Raw genomic sequence first — 12004 nt, 5'->3', positions numbered from 1 at the left:
AGTGGTATCATAACAAGTGGTAATCAGAGCACCGATCCTCCATGGCTGATAACACTAGAACCAAATATCAGGAGCTTGTCCTCAGGCAGGATGCCCAAGATGCACGTTTTCAAGCTCTTCATGAGGAAGTTGTTCAACTCACAGCACTAGTCCGTGGCGTAGCTACCAATCAACAAAGGGAGAACAATGTGGAGATGGAAATGGATTCTCATGAGCACCGAAGGAACCCCAATAGAGGAGTTAAGTTAGATTTTCCCCACTTTTCCGGTGAGGACCTGGCTGAATGGATTTTTAAAGCCAACCATTACTTCAACTTTCACCAAACACTACCAACCCAATGACTTCTAATGTCGTCCTATCACATGGTTGGAGAGGCTTTACCATAGTACCAGGGGGCTTTTGACAGTTGACAAATTAATTCATGGGAGACATTTACCAGAGCATTGTTGACTCGCTTTGGTCCTACAGCCTACAACGACCCAATGGAAGCACTTACAAGGCTCAAACAAACCACCACAGTGGCGGCTTACACGGCTCAATTTGAAACATTGACCAATCGGTTGAGTAGCCTTACGGACTCACACAAGCTGAGCTGCTTTTTATTAAGTGGCTTGAAAGATGAAATTCGACTGCCCATTAAGATGTTGAACCTGTTGAATCTTGGGGCTGCTTTCAGCCTGGCAAAAATCCAAGAAGAGTATCTGGTTAGTATAAAAAAGTCCACAAAAGGGTGGGGGGAAAGGAGTTTCTCTCAAGCTGGAAATTCAGGAAGTCAAAACCACATGCATTCAACCACAGAAAAAAGTTACATGCCCAACCCACACATTGATAATGCCCAAAAATTTTAGAAATATCACCCCTACTTAAGAAAGTATACTCTACTCAGATGGATGAGAAGAGGAAGCGGGGTTTATGCTTCCATTGCGATGAGAAGTGGAATCCAAACCACACGTGCAAGAGCCCAAAGGTTTACTTAATGATGGTAGGGGAGAATGAACAGGAGGACAAGAGTGATGAATTATTTTTTGACTCCAACGAGGTGGCTCTTACAGTGATACCCGAAGGTAAACCTAAAATTTCTCTTAATGCTTTAACCGGTACACCTTATCATAGTACTATGTGGTTATATGGCAAATTTGGAAATGATATGGCTGTAATATTGGTGGATTCAGGAAGTACCCACAATTTTCTTGACCCCTCTATTGTTAGGAAGAATCATATACCATTAACGGGGGTGAACAGTTAAAAGTGAAGGTAGTGAACGGAGCTGTCATACATAGCCAAGGTAGCTGTAGCAATGTCATGACTAAAATTCAGGGGTTTCTGCTCAGCCCATCTTACTGTGTCTTACCTCTAGCGGGCTGTGATGCTGTCCTAGGGGTCCAATGGCTTGAAACCTTGGGTCCCATCACATAGGATTTCTCAAATTTACAAATGTCTTTTCAGGTGGAAGGCTTACTTGTAAACTTACATGGGCTGAAACAAACTGGTAATTTCTTTGTGGAGGAAAATAACATGGCCATGAACACATTCACCAAGGGTAAGGCTATTCTACTGTAGTTGGTGTCCCAAGAATCACAGTAGAACAGCAGCACCACATGCCCAGAAATGGACCAGCTGTTACTTGAGTATGTACCAATCTTCCAAGAACCCGTGGGGCTTCCTCCTAGAAGGGATCATGATCATAAAATTGTGTTGAAGGAAGGCACCAATCCAATTTCTACTCGCCCCTACAGATACCCTTATTATCATGAGGCAGAAACTGAAAAGGTAGTGACGGAGCTTCTGAAAACAGGGGTGATAAGGCCCAGTTCTAGCCCCTTTTCATCCCCCGCCCTTTTGGTAAGAAAATCAGATGGTAGTTGGCGCTTATGCGTGGATTATCGGGCTTTGAACCAGGAAACAATTAAAGACAAGTTTCCTATTCTGGTCATTGATGAATTGCTAAATGAATTACATGGGTCGGAAGTGTTTTCAAAGCTGGATTTATGGTCGGGGTACCATCAAATCCGAGTTGTGCCGGAGGATATCCCTAAAATGGCCTTCCGTACTCACGAATGCCACTATGAATTCTTGATCATGCCATTTGGGCTTACCAACGCCCCCTCCACATTTCAAGAGCTTATGAATACAATTTTTAAACCTTTTTTACGAAGGTTTGTCTTGGTATTTTTTGACGACATCCTAGTTTATAGCTGCAGTTGGGAAGAGCACATTGGGCATGTTAAACAGGTGCTGGACATTCTGTCACTCTATAAGTTGTTTGCCAAGAGGTCTAAATGTCACTTTGGGGTGAGAGAGGTGGAGTACTTGGGCCATATTTTGACTGGAAAGGGAGTTAAGGCAGATCCAAAGAAACTAGCAGCCATGGTTGAATGGCCAACTCCTAAGAATACCAAGTCCTTACGAGGATTTTTGGGCCTAACTGGATATTATCGCAAGTTTATACACGGGTATGGGCCCATTGCAGCCCCATTAACAAGTCTCTTAAAGAAGAATTCATTTGTGTGGGATGAGCAAGCTGATAGGGCCTTTCAAGAGCTGAAAACTGCAGTAACAACACCCCCGGTACTCAAACTACCAGACTTTTCTCAGGCCTTTACTATTGAATGTGATGCTAGTGGGCGTGGAATATGGGCTGTTTTAATGCAGCGTGGACAGCCAGTAGCCTTCCTGAGTAAGGCTTTAAAGGGGAAGGTGCTGGACCTCTCCACCTACGAAAAAGAGCTACTGGCCCTGGTAACAGCAGTTCACAAATGGCGGCCTTATTTGTTGGGCCAAGCATTCATCATCAAGATGGACCAGCAGGCCCTTAAATTTTTACTGGAACAGAAAATAAGAACTACAGCCCAGCAAAAGTGGATTACCAAACTAATGGGGTACGATTTTCGAAGCGAGTATAAGTGGGTAAAGAAAATAAGGTGGCTAATGCCCTCTTTAGAAGGCATGAAGCCGAGGGCAGTGCAAAAGGTTCAGAGGTGATGTTGGCCCACATTACGTTTCCTACCCCAAGTTAGATTGATGAGTTAAAAGAGAGTTACGACTCCTCTACTGAGTTACAGCAGATTCTGTCCAAGTACCAGGCTAAGGAGGAAATGCCTAAGGGAGTTACTATCTAGCAGGGCATCATACTGAAAAAAGGGAGGGTGATGATTGACCAACAGTCCTCATTTAAAGAGAAGGTGCTGAAGTTCATTCATGAAGATCCCCAGGCAGGACATTCTGTGTACCTTAAGACTTATATGAGGACAAAAAGGGACTTTTGGTGGAAGGGTATGAAGAAAGACATTAAGAGAGTGGTGCATGAGTGTGATACTTGCCAAGTCAACAAGGCTGAAACTGTACCATCTCCCGACCTCCTCCAACCACTACCGATTCCCGAGAGGGCTTGGGAGGAGATTTCCTTAGATTTTATAGAGGGTCTGCCAGTCTCACAAGGAGTCAGCGTGATATTAGTGGTAGTGGACAGGTTAACGAAATATGGCCATTTTATGGCTCTTGCTCACCCTTACACAGCCTCGACAGTGGCTCAGATTTTTTTTAAAGAGGTGTTCAAACTACATGGCTTGCCCAAGGCCATAGTCTCTGATAGGGATCCAATTTTCCTAAGTTCTTTTTGGAGGACCTTGTTTGAGCTGCAGGGGTCAACTTTGAAATTTAGTTCAGCCTACAACCCGGAGACCGATGGCCAAACTGAGGCCCTGAACAAGAGCTTGGAGGGCTATTTAAGGTGCTATGCCGATTTGAAGCCCATAAGCTGGGCCTAGTGGCTATCCATGGCTGAGTGGTGGTACAATACATCCTACCACACTTCAGCCAAGATGTCCCCATTCGAGGCACTGTACGGGTACCCCCTCCAAAACTAACTACCTACGTGCCAGGGACAGCCACCAACGAAGTAATGGATCAACAACTCAAAACCAGGAAGCAAATCATTACACTACTCAGGGCTAATCTAGAATTTGCAAAGCAAAGAATGAAACTTTATGCAGATAAAAAGAGGATGGAAAGGGAATTTGAGGAAGGGGACTGGGTTTACCTTCGTTTACAGCCCTATAGGCAGAAATCTGTCGCAGCCCGCCATAACTTGAAACTGTCACCGAGGTTCTACCGGCCATTCAAGGCGGTCCAGCGTTTAGGAAGGGTGGCTTATCGCCTTGAGTTGCCAACAGATGCCCGAATTCATCCAGTGTTTCATGTTTCCTGTCTCAAGAGGAAACTTGGAACCCATATTCGTGCCCTACCATCTTTGCCACCAGTCAACGCCCAGGGAGAAATACAGCCTAAACTCGAAGCCATCTTGGACCGTCGTGTGAAGAGATTGGGCCACTGAGCCACCACTGAGATACTCATCAAATGGGTTGGGGCAACGGCTAAAAATAATAGTTGGGAGGGGTTGAAAAAAATGCAAGATCTTTACCCACACCTTGTGGGCAAGATTCTTTAAGGGAGAGGGATTGTTATGGCCTCTTAGAGAGAAGGGAAGGAAGGCAGCTGAAGAGGACTTACAGGCAAGAGAAGAGCTGCGTAGAAGGTTCTGGAGAAATGAAGAAATGAAGAATAGGAGAAGGAGCTTGGAACGTTGAAGAAGGAAGGCCCAACACACTATTTGGGGAATTTAGCTAAACGCACAGTTTCAATAAGTGGCTCTTGACGCACCGTTTTGGCGTACTGGAGATTTACAGCTTTCTATTGTATTTTGTTTCCTTTATTAGTCAGTTATTAAAAGGCTACGTGTCAGTAGTGTATTGGGTTGGTTTGTTATTCTGCAAAGCATAAGGAATGGGCCTGTGGGAGAGAAGAGGCATTATGAAACCTAGAAAAAGAATAGATCTATGTATTGTGGTTGGAAACCCTCAAAGTTTCCCTTAGCAATACAAATGAGTCTATGAGTCTATGAGTCTTTTTATCAAACACCTTTCCTACAATTTATTTCTTCCGCAAATCACTCTGTTTTTCTATAGCAGCTTCATTACATTTCATTACAAACCATGCCCAACCTTCATTACACTACAACAGTCTACCGATGTTACATTAGATTACAAGTGGTATCATAACAGAAAGTTATAATAATGAGATGATTTTGTGTATCCAAACCGGGCCGAAACTTTTAGCCGAAACTCTAATATTAATATTGGGAAATTACCAAATACTCAAATCAATGATTAGGTAGGTTGAGCTTACGACCTTGTGTTGACGCGCTGTGTGCTAAAGATGTGGGCCTTCTTGCTGATAATCGAACGCCCTAACGACATGAATCTAATGGATTTATGATAAAAACAAGTGCTGATTGCTATTAAAATTTATAATTTTTATCCATAAAATGTGATGTAAATCAAGTTGGCAACGTGATTAACAATATGGATTTAAGATAACATAACTCATTATTATTATTATTACTATTTTATAAAGGGGGTAGGGGATTTGAACCTTGGTTCTCCTATTTGGAGATCAAGCCATATGCCATCTGATCTAAAGGAACTTGACTATAAAATAACACATTAGAGGTGCGAGAAAACAGAAATAGTAGCTCTTTATGCAATGCAAAGAATAAATTATGAGGGGTGGGAGAAGGTAAAAAGAGTGGTGCTATATGTACCCACAAAAACGTAGGGTTTCTTATGTGCTGATGTGTCATGACACGTGCCATTGTCACCTTATTTAAATAAAATAAAATAAAACACTATACCTGAGAAAAAGCCTCTCTAGTTTCAAAATTTCCCTGCCTCATTCATCCCTCCTTAGACCTTCTCGAAAACCCTAGCCTAGCTCTTATGAAACTATAGCAATCTCGCCAGCATTTCTCATTCAAGCTTGTAAGAGTTCAAAGGAGGAACGTAGAATGCAATTGCACGAAGGATGAAAGAAGAGTTTTCTAAATATTCTCTGTCAGCATGTCCTATATATACACTTTTGTGTAACAAACTAACTATTTCTATACTAAAAGTAGCAGCTAGCTAAATAAAAGAATAAGAATTATTTGCAAAAAAAAAAAAAGAAAATCAGAGTAATAGAAATAAGCAAACTCGAATATATACAATTTATCCCTTTTCTAACTTTAGGCTCAAATGACTTGTAGTTTCTTTTGAAGATGAACGACCTGCAGCTTGATCATCTGTAGTGTGTAATAGCCCTCCACAAGATGGAGAATAGAGGTTCACTATTCCCATCTTGGACAAATGCAACTGAAGAATAAACGAAAGCAAAGCCTTTGTAAAGATATCAACGAGTTGACATTTTGAGGAAACACGGGCTGTGATGATGTTGCCCTCTTGGATCTTGTCTCTGATTAAGTGACAATCTAATTGGATATGCTTTGTACGTTCGTGGAAGACTGGATTGGCAGCGATGTGGATGGCTGCTTGATTGTCACAGTAAAGTAATGCAGCCTGAGGATGAGAAACCCGAAGATCAATAAGCAAATATCGAAGCCAAGTGAGCTCAGAACATGTGGATGCCATGGAGCGATATTCAGCCTCGACTGAAGAATGAGACATCGTAAATTGTTTCTTAGACTTCCAAGAAATAAGTGAGCCTCCAAGAAGAATGCAATACTCGGTAACGGAACGACGTGTGTTAGGACACGAGGCCCAATCAGAATCACAATAGGCCTTGAGTTGAAGTTGAGAGGAAGATGAGAGCAAGATGCCCTGTCTAGGTGTTGCTTTGATGTACCAAAGTATTTTATGAGCTGTAGCCAAATGTGAAGTCGTGGAATGATCCATAAATTGACTGTGGAGCTAGACAACATAACATATATCAGGCCTAGTGATGGTTAGATATAGCAAATGGCCAATAAGTCTTCTATAAGAGCTTGGTTCTGAGAGTGGAGCACCATAAGATATGCTTAGCTTAAAATTCTGCTCAAGTGACAGCTTTAGAGGTTTGCTACCAAGGTATATTTTCCAAGGTATCCAAGGTCCCTGAGCCAGCCGAGATATCCAAGCTATATTTTCTTTGGTACAAGTGAATACCTTTGGAAGACCTTACAACTTCCAAACCAAGAAAATAGCGCAAACAACCAAGATCTTTGATCTTAAACTGAGTGTTAAGAAAATATTTGAGTGATGTGATGGGAGAATGATAGTTACCAGCCATAATAATATCATCTACATAAACTAGTAAAACAGTGAAGGATGAACCATCTGGTTTAGTAAACAAGTTGTAATCAGCTTTAGATTGCTCAAATCCAAAGGCAATAAGAGAGGAGGAGAATTTAGAATACCATTGTTTGGAAGCTTGTTTAAGGCCATAAAGACTCTTGAGAAGCTTGCATACTTGAGTGGGTCCTCCTTTGTTATAACCAGGAGGTTTTCGCATATATATTTTCTCATCCAAATCGCCATGAAGAAATGCGTAGTTAACATCAAATTGGAGAAGTGACCAACCTTGTATTGCTACCACAGATAACAAAACTCTGATAGTAACAAGCTTGGCTACTAGAGAGAAAGTCTACGTATAATCTATCCCTTCTTGTTGTGTGAATCCCTTGGCAACAGCCTTGCTTTCAACCTTTCTACAGACCCATCAGCATGAAATTTGGTTTTGTAGACGTACTTACAGTCAATTACCTCTTTTCCAGGAGGCAAGTCAGTGATAGTCCAAGTCTGGTTTTGTTCTAAGGTTGACAGTTCAATGTTCATGGCTTGACACCAACCAGGGTGTTTGATAGCTTGTTTGTAAGTCGTTGGGTCAGAAATAATGGAAATAAAGTTGGAAAAAGCAGTAAATGATGGGGAAAAATTCTGGTATGTCAGAAAATTGGCTAGGGAGCAAGGATTACCAGTAAAGGATGATGGAGACCTGGACAACAATTGAGAAGGGGCTGGAAGTGAAGTCTGGTGGCAGTGAAATTCTTGCAAGTATTGTGGAGCTCTCCTTACCCTGTTTGACCTACGAAGAGAAGGAAAAGGTGGGGAACGATGGGTGAAAATGGAAGGGTCATCATGATGGGAAGAGGGGAGGGAATTGTGGGATGTAGTGACAGGTTAGTGTGATGAGTTTGGAACTGAAATGGAAGGTGAAGTGGCTGGATGGTGGGGAAAAGAAGTGGTAGATTTGAGAAATGTGGTAGGGAAATCCAGGGAATCAAGCAAGGGTTGTGTAAAGACAAGGGAGGGGTTTTGAGAGGGAGTTGGTGAGAGATGAGGCAAGGATTGAATGGGAAAGATGGACTCATGGAAAAGCACATCTCGAGAGGTGAAAGTGGTTTTGGACTCAAGGTCAAGTAATTTATAACCTTTGGTTCCAAAAGGGTACCCAAGAAAAATGCACATGCGACCTCAGGGATTAGATTTTTTTTCTACCTTGGGAAAGTGTGGCAGCAAAACAAAGAGATCCAAAAACATTTAAGTGAGCATAAGTATGTGGGGACTTAAATAAAGTTCAAATGGTGTCTTGTTTTGAAGTAAAGGACTAGGAGTCCTATTTATGAGATATGTGGTTGTTAAGACACAATCATTCCAATATTCAAGAGGGAGACCAGCTTGAAATTTTAAGGCAGAAGCCACATGAAGCAAGTGTTGGTATTTTCTCTCCACAACTCCATTTTGTTGTGGAGTGGCAACACAACTAGGTTGATGAATGATTCCTTTGGTATGAACAAATGCCTGTATTTGGAATTCTCTTCCATTATCACTTCTTAAAATTTTGATTTTAAGGCTAAATTGAGTTTCAACCATATTGGCAAAGAATTCAATGTTATTTATGATTTCTGCTTTAGTATGAAGGAGATATAGCCATGTACTTCGAGTGAAGTCATAACCTAATGTCAGGAAATACTTTGAACCATCAAAAGTAAGGATTGAACAAGGTCCCTAGAGATCACAGTGCACAATTTCAAAGGGTCTTGATGTTTTATGTGTGCTATGAGGAAAGAGAAGTCTATGAAATTTGGCCAATAGACAGACGTAACAAGGCTTTGTATTAGAAGTATAAATGCTTTCCTTTACAATGGGATCTGAAATCAGATTTAAAACAGGAAATGAAAGGTGACCTAGGCGACAATGCCATAGGTCAGTAACATTTTCAGTATGTAAGACAGAAGTTGTAGCAGAGTTCTTGACTTTTGATAAGTGTGAAAGTGTGGTGACCAGTGTAGAGGGAGAGGCAATAGTGTTAAGCAAGTGATATAGGTCATTCTTCACTTTACCGTTTCCAATCGTTGTCCGAGATAAAAAGGTCCTGAATTATACAAAAATCAGAAAAAAGCACTAGGCAACAAGTGAGATTGGCAGCCAACTTTTTGGCTGAAATTAAATTAAAATTGAAAGATGGAACACACAAGACTTCTGTGAGACAAATGGAGGGTGTTAAATGGACTATGCCAGTGTGTGTAACAAGTACATTTGTGCCATTTGGTAATTTAAAAGAGTGAGATACATTGGCAGTAATGGTAGTGAAGAAGGTGGTGCAACAGACTATATGGTCAGTTGCACCAGTATCAATTATCCAAGGGACATTTTTAGAGAACAATGAATTGTGTGTGCATGTGGATAAACAAAGAGGGATACCAGATATGTGGGCAGTCGAAGTAGAGGGAATGTTGGACTAGATTTGGTTAGTAGAGGGTTGAACAGTGGTGGAAGACTCCCTTGGTTGAAGTAAAGCCATTAATTACTGATACTAAGACTTAGTAAAACCTACTCGATCATCACTGATGTCCTCAAGGTCAAGAGCAATTTGAGCAGCAAGAGCATTCGATCCTTAAGACTTATCAAAAAGTTTATGTCCAAGGGGGTAGCCATGGAGCTTGTAACATTTCTCCATGGTGTGTCAAGACGTGTGATAATGAGAACAGATAGGTGCCTCAACATTACCATCCTTGAAATAGCTTTCAAAGGAATGTCATGTGATTTTGTAGTGAGAGCAATAGGTTCTTTCTTTCTTGAATTTGGGTTGGGTGAGTTTCTGGTAGAGTATTGAAAAGGTTTTTGAATGGCAAAAGAAATTGAGTCAGATGGGCTAGAATTAGGGATTAGTTGGTGGTGGCGTTCTTGCTGTTGAATGAAGGAAAAAACTTTTGTGATGGGAGGGAGAGGATCTAGGAGCATGATTTGGTCTCAAATAGAGGAATAGGTGGCGCTTAAACCATCAAAAATTGAAACACACAATCACGTTGGTAACAGTCTAAGAGGATTTTCATTGAACCACAAGCACAAACGGGAATGGGATCATAAATGAGCAATTCATCCCAAAGAGTTTTAAGGTTGCCATAGTAGACACTTACAGTGTCAAATTCGGAGGCTAGCGAGGGTCTTTTTGAGCTAGTAGATGTGAGGTGCATTCTGGTGGGATTGCCGATCCTGGAGATCGAGCCAAATGGCGTGGGCATCTTCAATGAAGGCAACGCTGGATCTGATGGATGAGCTGATAGAGTTGTGAAGCCATAAGACAACCGTATAGTTGCAGCACTCCCAAAAGGTCAAGAAGAGGGTCGTCTGGGTCAGTGGGTTGAGGGATTGAACCGGTGATGAAGCCCAACTTGTTTTTGGCACGGATGGCTCTTCTCATCGCGCTGGACCAAGTGGCATGATTGTCGCTGGTGAGCAAGTCTGTGACCAGAATAATGGTAGGGTTGTTGCTAGTATCCGGGCGGAAGGGGTTGTTGGGGTCAGCGACGTTCGAGTATTTGGCCATATATGTGGCACGAGGGGTGTTTGAGGTTTTGCCTGAACGGGCAGAGGAATTGTTTGAGGAGCTATCGGAACCTTCAAATCCTCCATGAATGTTGCTCTAAGAACTCTGATGCCATGTAAGAGTTCAAAGAAGAAGAAGGAGGAGGAACGCAAAAAGCAATTGCACGAAGGATGAAGGAAGAGTTTTCTAAATATTCTGTGTGTATTGAGCACTGTATAGTCTGTACTACATATACACCTTTGTGTAACAAACTAACTGTTTCTATACTAAAAGTAGCATCTAGCTAAATAAAAGAATAAGAATTATTTACAAAAAAGAATCAAAGTAATAGAAATAAGCAAACTCGATTAAATACAATTTATCCCTTTTCTAACTTTAGGCTCAAACGACTTGTAGTTTCTTTTGAAGATGAACGACCTGCAGCTTGATCACTACTTGATGCCAACATCTTCCACACACAAAGTTATGGTCCTAACGATTAAAAACTAACTAAAAAATCCAATCAGCTATTCCCAACCAAATAATTAGCAAAACCAACCAACAACTTGTATGTGTGCGCTTTTAGAAGCAATAACTTTAAACCAGCCAAGCCAATGTGCACACTTTGAGCATACACAACAAAGCAAACCAACAAAGAGACCCTATAAACTGGAGATAGTGCAAAAATTGCAAACATACATATTGAGATTTCAAACAAATGACAGCAAATTGCAAACATAATGAACCTACCGATACCAATGGAAAATAATGTCATCAAAATTAGCTTGTAAGAGTTGGACCTTAGACGTTGAAGTTGCTTGTTGATACTAGTGTACTAGATTTCATGTGATAGAAAAACGTATTTTTTAACACGACGATACAAGCTACGCAACGACGCTCCAAGCAGGACTACGTTCGTCGTAAGCCTTATGTGTGAGGTTCTGCTCCCTGACTAGGGAGTGGCTTCACGGAAGCGCATGGCTGAGGTAGGGGGTTCCCAACCCCCATCACGTCTTCCAGTCCGGCAGAGGACTTTTGTGGACTTATTGAAAAATCCGCCTCAGGCTATCCCGGAGGCCAGTGTTCCACTTCGGCAGCCTAAGCATGTTGAGGGAGAAGTATTTGTGCAGTTTACAAAGGAAGAGCTGGATCGCTCTGCGGTTCCGTTTCGGTTTTCGTTAGTCTTGAAGTTCCTGCGGCAGAGGCCTTCTCTGGATCGTATTAGAGGTTTTATACATAGCCGATGGGGTCTTTCGATGCAGCCTGTGGTATCTGTGATGCGCTGGCCAAGAAATGTTTTGTACGCTTCTCGAATGAAGAAGATTTCCTGAAAGCTTTATCAAGGGAAAGCTGTGATATTGAAGGGGCTGCATACCGGGCATTTCAT

This window comes from Juglans regia, chromosome 7 (genome assembly GCF_001411555.2).
Source record: "Juglans regia cultivar Chandler chromosome 7, Walnut 2.0, whole genome shotgun sequence".
Taxonomy (NCBI): Eukaryota; Viridiplantae; Streptophyta; class Magnoliopsida; order Fagales; family Juglandaceae; genus Juglans; species Juglans regia.
Note: the sequence above shows the minus strand (reverse complement) of the source record.